At 36.1% G+C, this 22,757-nt stretch overlaps 1 protein-coding gene across 7 annotated transcripts in view; it reads right to left on the bottom strand.

The window, feature by feature from the left end:
* Window positions 1–18,017, bottom strand: part of GOLGB1 (golgin B1) — a 94,976-nt gene extending 76,959 nt beyond the window's left edge. For 4 of the 7 annotated variants that reach the window (XR_015240278.1, XM_086675297.1, XM_086675300.1 and 1 more), the window contains exon 1: window positions 17,871–18,016. The gene's annotated coding sequence lies outside the window, so the exon portion shown is untranslated. Of the gene's footprint in view, window positions 1–251; window positions 274–9,211; window positions 9,787–17,870 lie in introns of those variants that run through there. The other 3 variants (XM_086675303.1, XM_086675298.1, XM_086675299.1) reach the window with 3 other exon arrangements.
* Between the last annotated feature and the right edge of the window lie 4,740 nt (window positions 18,018–22,757).

Genomic DNA, 22,757 nt, shown 5'->3' with positions numbered 1-22,757 from the left:
TAGAGAACAAAACTGATGATTACCAGAGGGGAGGTGGGTGAGGGGATGGGTTAATTAGGTGATGGGGATTAAGGAGTGCACTTATTGTAATGAGTACCGGGTAATATATGGAATTTTCTTTTTATGTTTGTTTATTTATTTTGGGGGGGGAGGGGCAGAGAAAGAGGGAGAGAGAGAATCCCAAGCAAGCTCTGTGCTGACAGCACAGACCCCAATGCAAGGCTCTATCTCATGAAACGTGAGATCATCACCTGAGCCGAAATCAAGAGTCAGATGCTTAACTGACTGAGCCACCCAGGTGCCTCTGATGTATGGAATTGTTGAATCACTATATTGTACACTTGAAATAAATATAACACTATACGTTAGCTAACTAGAATTAAAATAAAAACTTAAAAAAAAAAAAGTTTGTTCTTTGAAAAGATCAACAAAATTGATAATGCTCTAGTCAGGCTGACCAAGAAAAAAAAATAAATAGACACAAGTTATCAATATCAGTTATGAAAAAGGAGACATCAGTACAGATCTAACATACATTAAAATATTGTAACACAACAGTACAAATAATTCTATGCCCATAAATTCATCAACATAGAAGAAATGGGATAATTCCTTAAAAGATATAAGCTAAAAAAACTCACTAAAAGAAGAAAAAGACAAATATAGATAATACACACAAAATAATATACATACACATAATACACACAAATATATAAATACACGTACACCCACACATCCCTTATTTATTATTTACTCATTCATTCATTCAGATCAGTGTCAACTGCTAGTCCATAGAAGTGAGAATATTAATGTTTTGATAGGAAAAATCAAAATAGAACTGGACTGTGCATAGCACTAGTATAAGTAATTACACTAAATTTTATGTTTAATGATAAAATGTTATTTGGCTTTCAAAAGACTCAGCAGGGAGAAATATAAAAGCTCTTGTACAAAATAAGCACTTGAATTAAAAACAATTACCCCTAAAGTTTTCTTCTACTTAAAACAGTAATAATGTTTAGGGCAACCATGGTCCTTAATCAAGAAAGAAGTGGTGAGGTCTTTGTTTCTATAACAGGTGATCTTGGATAACCAAACTAGCATATAACACTTAGAAAAGAGATGTACATGAAACTTTAGGAAAAAGAAAACCACTCCTAGAAGGGCAACATAGGACCACATACAACTATATATATAACTACTAAAAAGGCAACATAGGGCCACACATAAATATATAGGACCATATATAACCACTCATTCAAGCTGTGAGACTTATAACTATAGTCAGTTAAAAAAAATCACAACTCACCATTACACAGACTAAACTTTGTTTTCAACTCTCAAGACTGAATTTTCTATAGCAACCATTAGTGAAAGAAATGAACACCATTAACTATGTGCCTAATAGGCACATAGATTTGCACTAATCAAAGAAAGTCATAACAGAACCTAATCTATCAAACAGAATCATTTTATCTTCAGATTTTTCAGACCACATCAGGAATAAACACACACACACAAAATCAACCAACTGATGGGACTCTGAAAAAATGGGGATTGCAAACAGCACAGATTATGGGAACTTCCTGATTTCCCACATAAAAATTGACAAAGCAACTAGATAACAAAACTAAAAACCCATATACAGGCTTTACCAAAAAAACAATGTGACAAAGTTTCCCACAAACTCTAAAATAAACATGGATATAGATAAACCACCAACAGCCACAAGATCTGCATGTCATTGTTGTCCATGTGGGAGGAAAAGGGAAGTGAAGAGTGGCAGAATGTTCCACCCCAAAATCTGTCACTTTGGCTTAAAGATTATTTTGAGCTAAAGGCACTTGAAAAATAGCAGGTACAAGAAGGATGCTCTGACCTCTCCTTTTTCTTCCTGAAAGCAAGATACAAAACCTCATATGGAAGATGTCCTCCTTATATTAGAAGGAAAGTAACATTATTATCTCCAGGGATGGGGAGTTGAAGCCAAGAGGAATCTGTACAAACAAACCTTGTATGTGAATCCTTATCTTCCTAGTCACTTTTCCATGATTAACTACCCCTTTGCCTTGTACTGTTATCACAATTTACTGCTCCTTGTCCAACTCAATATATAAGTGTTCCATTCTAATTGCTTCTTTTAGTCTTCATTTCCTTATGAGGGCTCCAGTGTCACTTAAAATTTATACTAAATAAATCTGTATGCTTTCCCTGTTAATCTGTCCTATGTATATTTAATTCTCCATCCAAAAACCTTAAGAGGAAAGAGGTAAAATAATGCTGCCATACAGAAGCTATAAGACTGTGACAGATAAACCAAGAGAACCACAAAAGAGCCAGTGGGTATTCACTGGAAAATGTGCTGAGCCAATTAAAGAATAGCAGCTGAAAAAGGGAGGTATATCCATACTCCAACACACATAAGAGCAAGGAGCCTGCAAGATTTAAAATGACTAAAGAGTCTGGGCCCCATGAACTCTCAAAACTGAAGAGTCATGGCTCTCTTTCAGAACAGGGCCTCTAGTAAGAGCAGAACCAAAATGCATCAAAACTGAGTCAACAGACAACAAAGGAAGATCCAGATAAAGAGTGAGCTGGGGGTAGTAGAAAAGGAGTCAGGAAATCTCAGAAATCCAATGGCCACATATTTGAACCAATATTGGAAAACAATGTAAGAGGGAACTCTGTGAAGTTAGAAAGGCTATCCAAAATAAATGTCCTTCTAAAAGTTTAGCAACATTAAATTAACACAAAAATGAGCACCTGAAAAGTAACACAATCTCCATACAAAATCATTTTAAGAAAAATAGCAGAATAATATCCATACAGAAAATGGAAGCATGTCAAAGAGTCATGCTCAAAATAACTCAAAATTACAACCTACTAAATCAACTAAAATGATGTAAGACATGAAAAGCCATACGTCAGAAATTGAAATACCCATAAAGGCAGCAAGAGAAGAAAGGAACAAATGAACCACACAACAGTCAGAAAACTATTAATAAAATGGCAATAGTAAATTCTTTCAAAAATTACTTTAAATATAATTGGATTAAATTATACAATCAAAAGACATGGAGTGGCTGAATGGATTTAAAAAACAAAATCCAACTATATGCTGCATACAAGAGACTCACTTTGGCTCTAAGGTTACACAGAGACTGAAAGTGAAGAGATGGAAAAAGATATTCCATGCAAATGGTAACCAAAAGAAAGCAAAGGTGACTAATAAAAGACAAAATAAACTTTTAGTTAAAAACTGTAATGACAGGCAGAGAAAAGGTCAATGGTAAAGGGGTCAATGATAAAGGGGTCAATTCATCAAGAGGATATAATACTTGTAAATAAATATATATACACCCAGTATCAGAAAGCTAAATATATTAAGCAAATGTTCACAGAACTGAAGGCAGAAATAGACAGCAATACAATAGTGGTAGACTTCAATTCCCTTACAACAGATATGTCATCCAGACAGAAAAGCAATAAAAGCATAAGAAAGCAATAAGAAAACAATGTACTTGAACTACACATTAAATTAAATGGACCTAACAGACATATACATAACATAACAAAAGCAGCAAAATACACATTCATTTCAAGCGCACATGGAACACTATCTAGGATATAGATCATATATTGGGACACAAAATAAGTCTTTACAAATTTAAGAATATTGAAATCATATTGAGTATTATTTCTGATGACAATGGTATGAAACTAAAAATCAAAGAGAGAGAGAAACAAGAAACAAACTCTTAACTACAGAGAACTGATGGTTACCAGAGGGGATATGGTGGAAGATGGGTTAAATAAGTGATGGGGATTAGGGAGTGCACTTGTGATGAGCACCATGTGATGTATGTAATTGCTGAATCACCATATTGTACACCTGAAACTAATACAAGACTGTATGATCACTAACTGGAATTAAATTTAAAGAAAAAAAAACATTAAAAGAAGAAATAAAATTACTTTTAATATGCAAAAAATAGCAAGAAGAAAATTGGAAAATCCACAAATATGTGGAAATTAAACAATATGCTCCTGAATCAATGGGTCAAAGAAGAAATCACAAAGGAAATAAAAAATTATATTGAGACAAATGAAAATGGAAACATGGCATATCCATGGAAACTTAATGAGACACAGCACAAGCAGTTTTAAGAGGAAAGTTTGTGGAGATAGCCTCCTACATTAAGAAAAAAGAAAGATCTCAAATAAACAATGTAACTTGACACTTCAAGGATCTAGCGAAAGAAAAACTAAGGTGAAAGCAGAAGGAAGGAAATAAATATCAAAGCAGGAAATGGAGACTTAAAAAAACAATAGAAAACACCAATAAAACTAAGTTTTTCAATGTAACTGGTTTTTTGAAAAGATAAACAAAATTGACAAACCTTTAGCTAGACTAAGAAAAGAGAGATTCAAATGAATAAAATCATAAGTGAAGGAGGAGACACTACAACTGAGAATACAGTAATATAAGGGATCTTAAGAGACTACCATGAATAACTATATGCAAAAAAATTGGATAACTTGGAAGACACAGATGAATTCCTAGAAACATACAACTTACCAAGAATGAACCATGAGAAACAAAATCTGAACAAACCAATAACATAAAGAGATTGACCCAAAAACCTCTCAACAAAGAAATGCCCAGAACTTGATGGCTTCACTAGTAAATTCTAAAAAAAATGCTTAAAGAAGAATTAATGCTAATCCTTCTCAAACTAGTCTAAAAAAAACTGAAGGAGAGGAAACACTTTCAAATTCATTTTATGAGGACAGTATTACCTGGATACTAAATCCAGACAAGGACACAACAAGGAAATTATAGGCCAGTATCCCTGATGAAATAGATGCAATAATCCTCAACAAAATACCAGCATACTCAATTCAACATCACATTAAAAGGATCATTCACCATGTCAGGTAGGATTTATTCCTAAGATACAAGGATGGTTCAATATCCACAAATCAATAAATGTGATGTACTAAATTAACAGAAGGAATGATAAATATCACATAATCATCTCAATAGATGGAGAATAAGCATTAAAAAAATTCAACATCCTTTCATGATAAAAACTCTCAACCGAGTAAGTACAGAAGGAATGTACCTCAGTATAATTAAGGCCATATACAAGCCAACAGTTATATCATACTCAATGGTAAAATGCTAAAAGCATTTCCTCTAAAATCAGAAAGAAGATAAAGATGCCCATTCTCACCACATCTATTCAATTCAGAAAGCAGCAAAATTTTCTTTTTGCAGATAACATGGCCTTACATATAAGAAACCCTAAAGATTTCACCAAAAAATTATTACAACCAGGGTGCTGGGGTGGCTCAGTTAGTTAAGGGTCTGACTTCAGCTCACGTCATGATCTCACAGTTCATGGGTTCCAGCGAGTCCCGTGTGGGGCTCTGTGCTAAAAGCTCAGAGCCTGGAGCCTGCTTCAGATCCTGGGTCTCCCTCTCTCCCTGCCCCTCTCCCTCTAGTGCTCTGTCTCTCTCTCTCAAAAATAAATAAAAAAACATTTAAAAAACTTTTAAAAATTATTACAACTAACAAACTAATTCAATAAAGTTTCAGGATATAAAATCAGTATACAAAAATTATGTTTCTCTGTACCAACAACAAACTATCCCCTCAAAATTAAGAAAATAAAGCCATTTATAATAGCATTTTAAAAAATAAAATACTTAGGAATAAATTTAGCATTGTATATATAAACCACATCTTCTTTATCCATTTATCAGTTGATGGACATTTAGGCTCTTTCCATAATTTGGCTATTGTTGAAAGAGGATCTTGAGAAACTTAACAGAAGACCATGGGGGAGGGAAAGGGGAAAAAAAGTTACAGAGAGGGAGGGAGGCAAACCATAAGAGGCTCTTAAGTACAGAGAACAAATTGAGGGTTGATGTGGGGCGGGGGAGAGGGGAAAGTGGGTGATGGACATTGAGGAGGGCACTTGCTGGGATGAGCACTGGGTGTTGTATGGAAGCCAACTGGACAATAAATTATTTTTTTTTTTTAAAAAGGAATAAATTTAACAAAGGATGTGAAAGATTTGTATACTGAAAATTATAAGACATTGATGAAAGGAACTGAGAAGACACAAATAAATGGAAAGGTATCCCATGTTCACAGACTTGAAAAACATTATTAAAAGCCTATACCACTCAAAGCAATCTACAGATTCAATGCTAGGCTTATCAAAATTCCAATGCCTTTTTCCACAGAAATTAAAAAAAGAAAAATCTAAATCATATGGAACCACAAAAGATCTAGAATGGCCAAAGCAATCTTGAGCAAGAATAAAGCTGGCGGCATAACACTTTTGCTTTCAAAATAGAACATAAAGCTATAACAATTGAAACATTAAGATACTTGCAGAAAACAGTCATACAGACCTCTAGAACAGTATAAAGAGCCCAGGAATAAATACATACATTTACATCGAACTGATGTTCAAAAAAGGTGCCAAGAATTCACAATGGGGAAAGGATAGGCCCTATTTTAATAGTGGTGCTGAGAAAACTGGTATCCACATGCAGAAGAATGAAACTGGACCCTATCTCATACTGCACACAAAAATCAACTCAAACTGTATTAAAGACTTAAACACAAGACCTAAAACTGTAGAACTAGCAGAAGAAAGCAGAGGGGAAAAGCTTCTTAACATTGGTCTTGACAATAATTTCTTGAATACGACCTCAAAAGTACACACAACAAAAGCAAAAATAGACAAATGAGATTGCATCAAATTAAAATGCTCCACAGCAAAGGAAACAACAGAATAAAGAGACAACCTACAGAACAGGAAAAAATATTTGCAAACCATACATCTGATAAAGGATTAATATCCAAAATATATGTGAGAAATTCAAACAATTCAATAGCAAGAAACAATCTGATTTTAAAATGGGCAATGGAACTGGCCAGATATTTCTCCAAAAAAGACATACAAATGGGCAAGTTGTATGGAAAAAAATGCTCAACACCAATAATCATTAGGGAAATACAAATTAAAACCACAATATCAGGTGGGAGGATGACCTTAACGGATTATGGGCATTAAGGAGGGCACTTGTTGGGATGAGCACCAGGTGTTATATGTAGGTGATGAATCACTAAATTCTACTCCTGAAACCAATATTACACTATACGTTAACTAACTTGAATTTAAATTTTAAACACACACACACACACACACACACACACACACACACACACACACACACTATCACCTCATACCTGTTAGAATGGCTATTTTCAAAAAAACAATGGATAACAAGTGTTGGCCAGGATGTGGAGAAAAAGGAACCCTTGTACACTATTGGTAAGAATATTAATTGATACAGCTATTACACAAAAAGGTCTGGAGGTTCCTCAAAAAATTTAAAAATAGAACTACCATATGACCCAGGAATGCCACTTTTAGGTATATATCCAAAGGAAATGAAAGCAGTATCTTAAAGAGATATCTGAAATCCCATGTTCATTGCAGCATTACTCACAAATAGCTAAAATATAGAATCAACCTAAGTGTCTACTGACACATGAACAGATAAAGAAAATGTGGTGGGGGTGTGTGTGTGTGTGTGTGTGTGTGTGTGTGTGTATACTATATCATTCTGCCCTAAAAAAATAATGAAATCCTGTCATTTACAAGAACATGGATGGACCTAGAGGACATTATACTACGTGAAATAAAACCAGGTACAGAAAGACAAATATTGCATGATTTCACTTATGCACAGAATCTAAAAAAGTCAAACTTGTAGAAGCAGACAGTAAAATAGTGGTTGCCAAGGAAGAGTGGGTAAGGGAAATAAAGAGATATTTGTTAAAGGGTACAAACTTTCAGTTATGCAGAATGAATAAATTCTGGAGATCTAATGTACAGCATGGTGACTACAGTTAATAACACTGTATTGAGGGGTACTTGAGTGGCTCAGTCGATTAAGCATCCAACTCTTGATATACGCTCAGGTCATGACCTTGCATTCGTGTGATTGAGCCCCACATTGGGCTCCATGCTGAGCGTGGAGCCTGCTTGACACTCATTCTCTCTCTCTCTCTCTCTCTCTCTCTCTCTCTCTCTCTCTCTCTCTCTCTCTCCCCTCTCTCTCTCAAAATAAACAAACATTTTTTTAAAAACTCTGTATTGGGGCACCTGGGTGGTTCAAGTGAACCCCCACATAGAGCTCTCTGCTGTCAGCACACGGCCTGCTTCAGATCTCTGTCTTCCTCTTTCTTGGCCCCTCCTCAGCTTGCTCACTCTTTCCCTCTCAAAAATAAATAAATATTTTTTAAAAAACCCACTGTACTGTATACCTGAAATTTGCTAACAGAGTACATCTTAAATGTTCTCACCACACACACAAAATGGTAATTATGTGAGGTGATGGGTACTTTCCATATTTCAATTAGCTTGATTGAGGTCATCATTTAACATGTCTATGTATAGCAGAATATTACATTGTGTACTTTAGACATGTACATTTTTGTCAATTATACCTCAATAAAGCTCAAAAATAACAATGACAATATCTATTTCCAATATTAACATTTTGTTAACAAAAATTAATAGCTAACTATAATTGATACATTTTTATACACCAACTAAGAGCACACCAGAGCACAAATAGTTAAGTATATGATAGAGATATGTGTCATATTTACTTTTACAAAAGAAAGATTAAACTTTGATAGGTTGTTCTATGATGCAAACTTGGCTGAACCCATGTATAGGTTTTCTTTGATTTGAAATAAATTAAAACAAATATATTTATCAATTTACCTTCCCTAGTAGAAAAACCCAAAACTGAAGAGGAAACTCAAGAAATAATTGAAAAGTTTTAAAAATCATTTTGGAAATGAGATAAAACTAAAACAAAAAATACCCAGGAAAATGAACATTCATAAGTCATGCCTTAAGGAAAAAAGAAAATTAAGATAAAGGATAATTTTATAAATCAAAAAGAAATTACCTGTAAACTAAACATGCAACTACCTTATGACCCAGCAATTTTACTCTTAGGCATTTGTCTCAGAGAAACGAAATCTTAAATTCACGCAATAACCTGTACATGGATGTTCATAGTAGCTTCAATTGTTAAGAGCCCCAAACTGTAATCAGCAAAGAAGTCCTTTGACAAGAAAATGGTTAAACAAACTGTGGTATATACATACCATAGAACACTACACAGCAATCAAAAGGAACAAACCAATAATTTCGATGAATCTCCTGCTGAATGAAAAAAAAGCCAATTTTCCAAAAGTTACATACTATATAATCCTACACCTATATAATATTTTTGAAGTCACAAAATTTTAGAAATGGAAGACAGACCAGTGGTTGCCCATGCTTATGGAGGGTTTGGAAGCAGAAAGGCAGGAGGTGGCTAAAGTTATAAAAAAGCAACAGAAGGTGTTCTTGTGTTGGAACTATTTGATATCTTAACTGTAGCAGTGGATACGTGAACCTAGATAGGTGATAAAGTTGTATAGAACTTACACACACACATATAAAGGTGGGAGTGCATTAATGTTAGTATCCTGGTTGTGATATTACACAATAGTTTTATAAAATTTTAAACTTTGAGAGAAACAAGACAAAGTGTACAAGGGATCTTTCTGTATTATTTCATTACAAGTGCATATGACTCTACACTTATCTCAATTTTTAAAAAGAAAGAAAAAGGAATGAACTAAATACAATGTGATGTCCTATAATTTGATCCTGGAACAGAAAAAAGGACATTAATGTTGAAACTAATGAAATTAAAAGAAAGTATGGAGGTTAGTTATGACTCATCACTGGTTTCTTAGTTTTGACAAATTCACTTTGTCAGGAGTATAGTTGACTCTAAATTGTCTACATATTTTCTATAGTAAACCTAAAATTATTCCTAATAATTTTTTTATTTAAGTTTGTTTATTATTTATTTAGTGGTGGGAGGCACATGTGTGAGTAGGGGAGGGGCATACAGAAAGGGAAACAGAGACTTCCAAGCAGGCTCCACACTGTCAGTGCAGAGCCCGACTTGGGGCTCGATCTCATGACCCCAAGATCATGACCTAAGCTGAAACCAAGAGCCAGACGCTTAACCAACTGAGCCACCCAGGCATCCCAATAAAAATTTTTTTATTCTTTAAATTTTTTTTTTTCAACGTTTATTTATTTTTGGGACAGAGAGAGACAGAGCATGAACGGGGGAGGGGCAGAGAGAGAGGGAGACACAGAATCGGAAACAGGCTCCAGGCTCTGAGCCATCAGCCCAGAGCCCGATGCGGGGCTCGAACTCCCGGACCGCGAGATCGTGACCTGGCTGAAGTCGGACGCTTAACCGACTGCGCCACCCAGGCGCCCCAATTTTTTTATTCTTAAAAAAATTTTTAAAGGTAATCAATACAAAGGGAACCAGAAGAAAGTGATAAAGATTGATGATAAGCACGTGGACAATCAAATTCCCTGCAGAAGAAAACCAAAGTTTCTGTAACCAAAGTTACAGAAAAGACACAAAAAGCTAAAACTGAAGAGCATTTAACTGAAATTTTAAATTTTGAACTTTGAAGCTACATATTGAAAGAGTCTACCATGTAGCAGGGGTTATCAACCCATAATGACCAAGAAGACATTCTAGTAAAACTAATGGACTTAAAAATAATCTTTAAGATTTAGGTCAAAAGATCATGTGACTTGTCTAATGATAATAATAATAATAATAATAATAATAATAATAATAATATCAGACTTTTTATAATGTTTTTGCCAGGAAAAATATCCTACAGTTCCACATTTGAGATATTCAGGGAAAGAAAATGTGAGCCAAGGATTTTATTTTCAGCAAAAATGACCTTCATTTTTGATATAAAAAGCACAGAGAGAATGTTAAAAGCATGCAAGAAAATTCATGAAAAATTTTCCCATGAACATTTCCTAAGGCATCTACTAAAGGGAAAGCTTGAGATGACCAAAATGATTAAACATCATCATAAAGACTGGTGGTAAGCACTAAATATATAGTTATTTGTAGAACTAACACTGGTATGGAGAGAACATAATATTAAATAATTACATGCTCTAACAATATATAGGGCTACCATGAAGAAAACCTGGGAAGAATGTGAATCATATATGCCAAAAAAAAAAAAAAAAAAAAACCCTTTAGAACTATTTTCAATAACCAACATTAGTGGTGACTGTATTAGTATTATTATTCCTTGACAAGTACCACATGTACCATGTGGAATTAAAGTGCAATAACTGAGCAATTAACAGGCATAGTAATTCTATCATATTTTCAATGTGAAAAAAGGTAATACAGGTGTAAAACAGAAGAAATTAAGAACCTCAAGATAAAAACTGATCTTGGATTTGAGTTGAAAGCATCAGTATAAACTTACAAGGCATTTTACCTCAGTACATCTATTTTCCTAGCTCTGTCCACTGAAAAGACTTAAAAATAATGATAAACTGAGAGGCAATGAACATCTCTAATGCTAGATTGGGGTCTTGCAATACTATTTTCCATTAAAAATTTTTTTAAGTAGGAGAGCTTCTTAGAGAAATGGCTAATTCCTGTTCTGAAATAGGAAATGTACACAATAAGCCTAAAAACATCTTGTCATACAAATAGCAAGGAAGCAATCAAAGGCTAACTAGAGTCATGTCAAAAGGACCTGGGGGAAAAAAAAACCAATATGTGATCCAGTTTTATAATCCAGAAACAGGGATTTTTTATGGTCTTTTAAAATTTCTGTCAGTATTTTTTTTATAATTTTAATAGTACAGGGTTTACACATACTTTGTTGAATTTATCCCTATGTATTTAAATTTTCTATTCTACTCTAATATTGTTTTACTATTATTTTCCAAATAGTTGCTCTACATACAAATATAATTTATGTTTCCATATTGACCTTGTATCATGTGACCTTGTTAAATGTACCCATTAGTTCTATGTGGTTTTTGATGGATTTTTCTTTGTAAATTTAGTATACACAATGATATCTTCATTAATAAAAGTGAATTTCATTTTTTTCCTAAAAAAAACAAAAACAAAAAACAAAAAAAAAAGGACCCAGGATCCAAATTGAGAAGGTTCTCACAGGCCAAAGTACAAGTGAGTTTCTAAGAAGAACATCAATTGCAATGGATTGAAACCCACCAAAAATACTTCAATCCACAAGTTCAAATTAAACTCATCAGGTAAACTAAGTATCTTGAAAACTAACAAAGTCAAGGATTTATCTTGACTTTTCTATTTGAACTTTACCATTCAGGAACCAAATAGTAGATAAGGGGATCCATATCCATATAAAATATTTCAGCTAACAAATGAAAACAAAATGGTAGAACTGGAATATTTAGTCTACTATTTTGCAACTCCTTATGAATTCATGGATGTAGACATTGAACATCAATAGCTGATAACAACAAAAAGAACAAAACCAGATATAGGAACCTTCTGATGAAAGACTCTATCACCATCTATAGTCTTGACAAAGAGATCAAACCTCAGTCTGGTGAAGCCTCTGGATCCAGCTGCCAATTTGTAGGAAACACAAAGGATACAGGAATATGCTGAATTGCCCCATGAAAGTGAAATTCTCAGAGTGTGGGAAACTCCACAGGTCAAAAAGTCTAAGTTCTTCAACAAAAATTATAAGGAAAGGACTTAAGAGACACTGAGTTAAAAAGGGGGGAAGGGAGGGAAAAGATTCACATTTGGGTGATAAAACCATAGAGAAACCACAAGGAAGTGATTACTGTGAAAGGAAGGAGAGAGCAAATGGAGGAGTTTCTCAGATGACTGACAAAGTTAGATTTCTTGACCTCACAGTTATGATAAGAATGTTTACCTCCTAATAATTCATCAAGCTATATGTCTTTTCATGTGTGTGTTTTTTTCTTCTTGAGTTTTATTTTACAATAAAAAGGTCTTTTAAAAAATCAATTAACAGCTAGAGCCGTCTATGACAGAGTTACTCAACTTAACCCCTGGCTTGGTCACACACCATGACCTATAAATACCGCAATCACTGGCCACTTCCCATCATTTTCACTTCAGATTCTCAAACCAACCCTCAACCCACCTCTATCATAGTCCTTCTGTTCATACTCACACTTTCTGCTCTAACTAGCTTGGATTCTACTGCTTGCTTCTGCTACTACCTTTAGGGCTAAACAGAAAGTACTGAGATTTCAGACATTGTGGCAACATTCCCAACCATTTTAGAACCATAGGACCTTTAGAGAAATGTAAAACGTGTTATCATCTGTGGCCAAACGTATGCACACATGTATACCGAAGGTGGTATGCCCTAAACCAAATCTTTTGTATATCACCATTAGCCAAGAAGACTGTGAGGGATATGTAATTTCTATTGGGAAAGTTGTTTTTTTTTTTTCCCCCCCAAATATACAATTAAAATCCCAAATGTTTTCTCAAACTCTCCCCACCATTGGTATCCACCACTGCCATGCATGAGATTTTGATTCATCCTCCTGAGAAGGGTGTGTCTCCACCAGCAGCCTACTGAAAATTACTGCACATGAAGATACATACAAATGAACATAGGATCATGATAATATTATTGGAAATAATTATTGAGCAATATGTACTTTATACAAATTTCTCTATAATTCTCACAAAATCTGCAAGATCAGTATCATCATCATTGCCATTTTAAGATAAAGAAAACTGACACTCAAGAGAAATGAATACATTTCAAAGTATCTCTACTAAAAAAGCATTACTGAATAAGATAAAAAGCTCTTCAAATGAAAAATAGGTTACTTTCCTCACATAACCATTTAAAAATATGTACATTTTAAGAAAGGAAAGGGGCGCCTGGGTGGCTCAGTCGGTTAAGCAGCCAACTTCGGCTCAGGTCATGATCTCGTGGTCCGTGAGTTCGAGCCCCGCGTCAGGCTCTGTGCTGACAGCTCAGAGCCCGGAGCCTGTTTCCCATTCTGTGTCTCCCTCTCTCTGACCCTCCCCCGTTCATGCTCTGTCTCTCTCTGTCTCAAAAAAATAAACGTTAAAAAAAAAAAAAAATTAAAAAAAAAAAAAAAGAAAGGAAAGATCAGTATAAAGGATGTACCATTTCAGGTCAAAGTAAAAGGAGTTTCTCATAGATTGATACAATAATCAGACAGGTCCATGAGAAAGGAAGTAGTGGAACAAGCACCAAATTGGGAGCCAGGAACTGAGCCTTCAGTTCTGGCTCCAACACAAAGAGGCTGTACTATGCTGGGTAAATTACCTTACAGTTTCCTCATCTTCAAGTGAAGAAGACTGACAAATATTCTAACGCCCAGTACTATGACTCCATGATTCAAGAGTGATTTGTGTGGCTGTCATAAAAGGAAAATGTGGAAATGTAATTGGGAAGGGTATCTCAGGCACAGTTAAGTGCTTTATGTAGTTGAAAGGTTGAGAACTAGAGGGCAAAAGAGACAAAGTAGTCATGCTTAAGCCAAATGAAGAACGATGGATCTACCCCTCTGTTTAGGCTCACTGTAGGACAGAAATGGACAAATGGGGGAAAATATTCATGTTCACTATAATAAATTCATGTAAGGAATATGTGTGACTGCTGGGACAAAAAATGCTCTTGCTATTGTTTTATAAAGCACCAGAACTATGAGTAGCAATTTGGGAAAAGAAAAAAAATCAGGGCTTCATGCCAAGGCCAGCCTTCAATAAAACAGGCAAATAAAACAATCTTTCAAGTCAATGCTAGCTACACCTTCCACAAACACTGCCACAGGATCTCAACACTCGTCTGTTGAGGTGGCACTAGAAATTTAATAAGTATTATTTTTGCAAAGTCTTCACTGCTTGCTATAAATAATTATTTTCAAAGTACCTACTTTGCATGGAGCATAATGCCAGGAGCCACAAAAACATAAAAAGAAATATAAGTAATGTCCCTAACCACAGAAAACTTAGTACAAAATGCATGGGAAAATAAAAAAAAATAAATAATTGAAGATAGTGCATGCCTGGGTACACATCTGCTTTGGAATTTAAATCACATTTTCCCACAGAAAATGGTGAGATCTCCAAGTCACTCCTCAAATTTATTTAAAGTGTACTTGGTTGAGCCTGGGTAGTTTTCCTTAATTCCTTAATTCTCAAAGTGATTTTCAATTGGTTTGAGGAACTGAGAGGAAATGGTGCTATACAGCTGGAAAAAACATATCCAATATTATGATGTAACTTTACAATTACAAAATGAAAAGCTAATTTTCATGACACAAAAAAATGTTTTCATTAACAAATTTAGAAGTAAATGGTAGATATAATTTATATAAGCAGTACTATGCACTAAGTATTATTTCAATAGCTTTACATATAAAAACATATATCCTCATTACTTTACTTTTTTATTATTAAAACAACCCCAACAAGGAGGTACTATCAATATCCCCAGTTTTAAGGTTTGTAAACTACAGCATAAGAGAGATTATATATTTTAACTAATCACAGAGCACCATAAAGCTTCTTGGCTGATGGAGATATACAAAAAAGAATCTATTTTGTGAGTAACCTCATCACCCAACATTCATCACTGGGGCTGAAATTAGGGCTGGGGCCATGAGAGCACTCATATACTTATATATTCACTACAGCAGTGTTTGTGATGCCTAATAAATACAATCCAATGTCCATCAATAGGGAACACACTAAGTACATTTTGACATTTCTACAAGGACATGCTGTATAGCCTTTTAAAAGAATGAGGTACTTTAATACTTATGGATAGAAAAAAATGTAGTATCAAGAGGCAAAAGAAAGGTATAGAATAGTATGTGTATCATGACTCCACTTGTGGGAAAGAAATAGGAGGGGGATACATATTAGGTAAGTGCTTGAGCCTGATCAGAAAGTTTCTTAAGAAGAAGCAAATTATTTATAATGCTTACTTCTGGGAAGTAGGGAATGAGAAAAAGGCCAGTAGATAGGGGAGAAAGAGATTTTTGTTTTTATATTATACCCTTTTGTATTGAATTTCAACTTACCTAACGTACATATTGCTGATTTTTACATGGCTGAATTAAAAATATAGTATTAGAGAGCCTAACCTCCTTTTATATAGTGGTTCCTAACAACAGACTGGTATGTGACGATCAGTGGTGAGATGTGTTCCAAATAATTTATTCCTAACAGTATTTAACCAAGAGAAGTTTATGAACGATTTATTATTTTTATAAATGGATAAAATCGACATCCTTTTAATTAATCCATTAATGCAAAAGGGAAAAAGATAGGGGGCCTTTAAGACTCAAGCAGAGGGAAAAAGGATCGCCTAAAGAGGGTTTCTAGGAGGTCCCATTCCAGAAGAATGGAGGACCTCAAAAAAAAAAAGAAAAAAAAGTTTTCTCCATCCAGTCTGTAGATCCTTAGAAATGTAAACAGCCTTCTTGCAAAATAAACAAACTTTATAATGGTCCCCAAATTGGGTTAGGAGTGTCCTGGAGAGTAGGCAAGATTTTTTTTTCATCCTTTTAAATACGTTTTTGTATATGTTTACTGTGCTATGCATATGGTATCCATAATTAAATATAACATATTTGGAATATGATTGTTCAAAAACGTTCTACTGATAGGGTGTGTAAAAATGTTTAGGAACTACTGATGTGGTCAAACGAAGTTAATGCAGTGAAGAGGAAAGCATTTAAGTAAAGTACATGGTCAAGGGATGAAAAGTAAAAGTTGTGAAACTGTCAGTGTATAATGGTTGCAACTTTTTAGTTCTCTTCAACTTCTTCCTATATCTATTCCATGACCAAATCCTGCCATTTCCAGGTTAATGTTTACTGGGTTTGACCATTCATAGTCATTCTGACCATGCAAATTTTAATTACTTCGTGTTTCTGGAAAGGCCTCCAAGCCTGTCTGTAAGGAGTTCTCCACTGCCATCTTGCAAAAAGAACCGTAAGGTTCTTTAAGAGTTCAGAAAGCTTCCAACTATCGCCAAAAGTGAAAGTACTTATCCAGTGATTTTAAATATCTCTGTCCTACACTTAAACTGTCCTTTCCCCACAGACCAAATGGAACTCTTAAAATAAGTCGGACAAATATATTCCTCATTTGTCAAAAAACTCACTCTTCTCTTCGAACTCCCACACACCACTCCCCTTAAGCAGATAAATATCCTCCACAGCACCAAATCAAGTTCTTTTTCCTCCAGAACTTTCTTCAGGATTCTCTTTCTGTAACAGTATGTCTACCCCTGATTCCTGGGATTTTAGTGCTGAAGGCGTCGCAAAGATTATTCCTCTCTCCAAATCTCACCAGCAACTCATTAGCAGGATCTTTTGCCAGGTCCCTTTTTGCATTTTATGTCCACCGTTTCTGTGATCTCCGCCCTCAAAAGCTTTCATTCCTTTGGGTCCCGCTTCCCCTTCCGGAAACTAAGTTTAGAACCTGAGCGCACGGGCCAGACAGGTTTTCTCCGACGTCAGCTACTGCGAACCCAGGGCGGCCTGAACAGGCCGCTCAGGGAACAAGGCCGAGAGGACAGGGCTGACCCGAGAGCCCTCTCCGTCGCTCCGGGAGAAGAAACGTCCTGGGGAGAGAGCAGACCGCGCATATGTGCCCCGAGGCCGCGCAGTGAGACCCCCAAAGCCCTTCCAAAGGGCCAGCTGGCATGTGGGCAACTAGAACTAGGCCTGGTAGGTGAAGGGAGGCGTGTGTAGGGCTGGATCCAGGACGGAATAGGAAGAGGAGGGGCAGGGAGGGGACCCGAGTGTGGCCGCTTCGGCAGCCCCTGCGGAGGGGTGACCGTTAAAAGACTCAAAGAAGGGAGGAGTTGGGGAGTATCCCTCACTCACCTGGAAGAGGCTGCGGCCGGAGGCGCCAGCTGCCCCCCTCCCAAATTTAAGCCACGTCAGCTCGGGAATCCCGTACGCGACACCTACCACCGCCGCGCCCCGTCAAGGGACTCAACCACTCGCAGTTGGGACGGAAGATGGGATTAGGACAAGAACCAATCAGAGCTGTTGGCAGAGCGTTACCAGGGAGACCAGGCACGCCTTGTTTGTAACTAACCCATCAACAATGACGGAAACCAATCAACATTAGGAAATTCTCCTCTTCCTCAAAGAAAGAGCCAATGGTCTCTAACGAATGGGGGGGCGGAGTCAGACGTGAGCAAGTGTTCCGGAAGAAGATCTGCGGAAAACCGGAAATGCCCGGAGGGCGGGCGTTCTGGGGAGGGTCAGGTGTTAACGCTGTGAAATGGGTGGGCCACTTGGCCCGAGTTCTTCTGTGGTGTTGATAGTGACTGACCCACGCTATGGCTTGGGTTTTTGCGTAGTCCGGTACTGCGGATACCAGCTGTGACAGGATTGTTGAATGAGCTGTGAGAAGGGAGTGGGGATGTGGGTTTTACTCTTAGAATCATAAAATAGTAAGAGCCGGAAAGTAGGTCGTCTAATATGATCTTTTCATTTTATTGATGAAAAATGAGACCCGGGTTAAAGTGAGTCACCCAGACAAGTAACAATTTACTGATAGAACTTGGATAGAACCTGGCGGCTTTATGAAAGAGAATCAGAGATATCTCGACGTGAGTGAGAGAAGAGTGAATACTGTTAGGAAAGTGCCTCTTAAGTGGCACTTGAGCTGGCACTTCAGCGAGAGGTGAGATTTGAGGACTCAGGTCTGGAAGTGAGAAGCTCCAATAGTAGTCACCCAAATCATGCGTGCTCTCCTTAAGCTTCTAAGGAAAGGGGGGAAAGCCAGCAACCTTGATTTCAGGAAGTCTCTTGACAGCAAGACTATTAGTTTGAATTTATTGCTAGCCCACTATATGAATCCTCACCTTAACTCACATAACTCGTTCAGGTTCAAACATCAGCTCACTAAGGGCTTTGCTGGCTACTCACCTTTCATAGCAGTCTCCTGCATGTACTTTATCCCTTCTCTGCTTATTTTTTCCCTAAACCCTTTGTTGTCTTTGTTTTTTCTCTTCTCTGTAAATGTTTACTTCCAAAAGACAGGAATTTTTGTCTCTTTTGATCTCAGCTGTATCTCCAGGTCCAAGAACAGTATGCAGTAGGGCACTCAGTATCTTTTGAATCAGTGAAGTACATAGGATTGTCGCCATTTTTCATTGGACACGTTAAGGCTTAAAATGATTAAGTAATTTGCATAAATTCACATATTGAGGGGCAGAACCAGGATTTGAAGTAGCTATCAAATGCCAAAGCTGTGTTACTTCATCAGTACATTATATTCTCATTTTCCTGACTGCCCACCCAGCAAAGCCTGGATCAGTGCAACCACCAGTCTTCACTCCTACCTTTTGGAGCACAGAATGGTGCAGAAGAAAATTTGACCTCAGGGAGGTGGTTACTTCTACACATTCAGTTTCCAATTTCACTCCATCTTCAGCACTCTCCTGAATCTTTAGTGTGTATTCAGCTTCCTTTCTCATTTCCACAACAGTTATTGGAACTTTTAACACCCTCCTCACATTCCTGGCAGATGAACTTGCTTCTGTCTCAGAGAAAATAGAAACCATCTGCTTGGAGTGCTATTGAGTTACTCCCTTGCACATTGTCTTTCTCCATACTTTCTTGCTTCCACATTCAGCCTTAGAAAAGATCTTCTAGTTTTAATGTCATGAAACTTTCTTATAGAAGAAGAAATTAGAAAATTGTCTGTATAGTAGGTCTTCTTAGGGCTCTGCCCTTCATTCTTGGGTCAGTACAGACTGGCCATTCAGTGAGAATTACAGTGAACTCTAGGGAAATGAAAGAATAATACTGGGTGGAGGTTAAAGAGCTAAACTGAGGTTTTATTTCAAAGGGCACTGAAAGACTGGATATAATTTAGAATGCAATTTAATGGAAACAGTTCAGGCCCTGAGAGAGTGATCAAGGTAATAAAAGATAATTAGGAGTTGACCCATCGGATAAGAGGGTAAAGAGCAGTGGAGGCAGATGGAGCAGCATGTGCATGGACTGTTTAAGGAACGACATGAGTACTACGAACAGGTAGACAAAGAGTAGGTCATGATGTGGTGTGTGCTATTTTATGATAAGGGATATTGTTCTGAACTCAGTTAGGGACTGCAGAAGTCTATAATCACTCAGTTGTCCCTCAAAGAGTGACCATTCCTCAGTTAATAGTGTGGTGAGAAAAAGTTGGGAGGCAAGAAATGTCACATCCTGTCTGATTTTACAATTGCCCAATTCCCTGTTGGCTTCTTTGTTCCAGTCCTTTCCCCTTATTCTCTCTCACCATCCCTTATGCGAAATGCAAACTTATCCTAAAACTTTCATACAGATTTATTTATTAATGTCTTCTCCATACCTAACATAATCTTCAACAGAGTACATGTTCAATAAATAATTGTTAAGTGAACAAGTGTTTAAATTTACAAGAGTCTGATGTATAACTATGCCAATAAATCTTAAAATCAGAGAAATAAAAATAATTTCTTGATAAACAGAAACTTTGATGTGTAAATAAATACACAAAAAATATAAAATCACACAATTACATCAATGCAGAAAAAATTGACAAAATTCAACAGCGATTCATGCAAAAAAACAAATAAACAAACAAAAAACCCTGAGAAAACTAGGAATAGAAGGGAATTGCCTGAATCTGATAAAGAATATCTACAAAAAGCCCACAGCTAACATTATTCTAACTGGTGAAAATGAGATGTTTTTCCCTCTAAGATTGGGAATAAGGCAAGGGCATCCTCTCTCACCATTCCTATTCAACATTGTACTGGAATTCCTAACTAATGTAAGACAAGATACACAGATTGGGAAGAAAGAAATAAAATATTTTGTTTGCAGAACATGATTTTATATGTAGAAAATCCCTAATAAGCTAAGAAACAAACAAACAAAAAAAAGCAACAACAAAAAAAACCAGACCTGGAACTAATAAGCAATTATAGTAAGGTTGCAGGATAAACAGTTAATGTACAAAAATCAATTGTTTTTCTTACAATAACAATGTACAATTGGAATTTAAAATTAAAAACACAATGCTATTTATATTAGCACCAAAAGAAAGAAAGAAAGACCTAGGCATAAATCTAACAAACATGTACAGGAGCTTTATGAGACAAACCATAAAATTGTGATGAAAGAAATAAAACAGCTAGGTAAATAGAAATATTTCATGTTCATGGATAAGAAGTTATTTTGTGAATATCAAAAAAAATGAATTCTAAAGTTTATATGGAAATGAAAACCTGGATTAACCACAGAATAGAGAATAAAGAAGAAGGAGAGGTTGGATGAGATGTTGGTGGGAAAAGAAGGAGGAAGACAAAGTTGGAGGACTGATATTAGCTGCCTTCAAGACTTACTGTAAAGCTATAGTCATTAAGATGGTGTGGTAATGGAGAAAGAATAGATCAATGGAACAGAATAGAGAGCCCCAAAGTAGACCCACACAAGTATAGCCAACTGAGATTTGATGAAGGAGCAAGGGTAATTTTATGGAGAAATGTCTTTTCAACAGGTGGTGCTGGAACAATTAGACACCCATATGCAAAAAAAAAAAAAAAAGAATATAGACACAGACTTCAACCTTTCACAAAAATTAACTCAAATGGATAACAGACCTAAATGTAAAATGCAAAGCTATAAAAATTCCAGTATTAAAAGAAAATCTAGATGACTTTGGATTTGGCAATGACTTTTTTTTAAGTTTATTTATTTATTTTGAGAGAGATCACATGCATGCATGGGGGAGGGGCAGAGAGAGAGGGAGAGAGAATCCCAAGTAGTCTCCTCACTGTCAGTGCAAAGCCTGATGCGGGGCTTGATCCAATGAACTGTGAGATCATGACCTGAGCCAAAACCAAGAGTCAGATGTTTAACTGATTGAGCCACCCAGATACCCACGGCAATGACTTTTTAGATACACCACCAAAAGCATGATCCATGTGTGTCTGTGTGTCTGTGTGTTGGCAGGGGTGGGGGGCTGATATGATAAGTTGGACTTGATTAAAATGAAAAACTTCTGAAAGGCTCTGCTAAGAGAATGAAAAGGCAAACCACAGACTGGGAGAAATACTTGCAGAACACCTATGTGATAAAGGACTGGTATCCAAAATATACAAAGAACTCCTAAAACTCAACAATAAAAAAAATCCAATTAAAAAGTAAGCAAAAGATCTAAACAGACACCTCACAAAGGAAATATACATATGGAAAATAAGCATATAAAAAGATGCTGAACATCATATGTCAGTAGGGAATTGCAAATTAAAATAATACTGAGCACCACACACTTATTAAAAAGGCAAAAACTCAAAGCACTGGCAACATCAAATGCTGGCAAGGATGTGGAGCAGCAGAAACTCTCATTCACTTATGGTGGGGATTCAAAATTGTACAGCCAGTTTGGAAGACAATTAGGCCGTTTCTTACAAAGCTAAATGTTGACTTACCACACTATCCAGCAAACACACTCCTAGGTATTTACTCATATTGGTGAAAACTTACATCTACACAAAAACTTGCATGTAAATGTTTATAGAAGCTTTATTTATCATTTCCAAAACCTAGAAATAACCAAGATGTCCTTCAATAGGTGAGCGGATAACTGTGGTACATCCATACAATGGAATATCATTCAATGATAAAAAGAAACAAGCTATCAAGCCACAAAAAGACATGGAGGGAATTTAAATGTGTATTGCTAAGTGAAAGAAGCCAATCTAAAAAGGCTGCATACTGTAT

This window comes from Puma concolor, chromosome C2 (assembly GCF_028749965.1).
Source record: "Puma concolor isolate L17-30 chromosome C2, mPumCon1.1.hap2, whole genome shotgun sequence".
Taxonomy (NCBI): domain Eukaryota; kingdom Metazoa; phylum Chordata; class Mammalia; order Carnivora; family Felidae; genus Puma; species Puma concolor.
The sequence above is the reverse complement of the archived record's forward strand: the minus strand, read 5'-3'. Positions and strand labels throughout refer to the sequence as shown.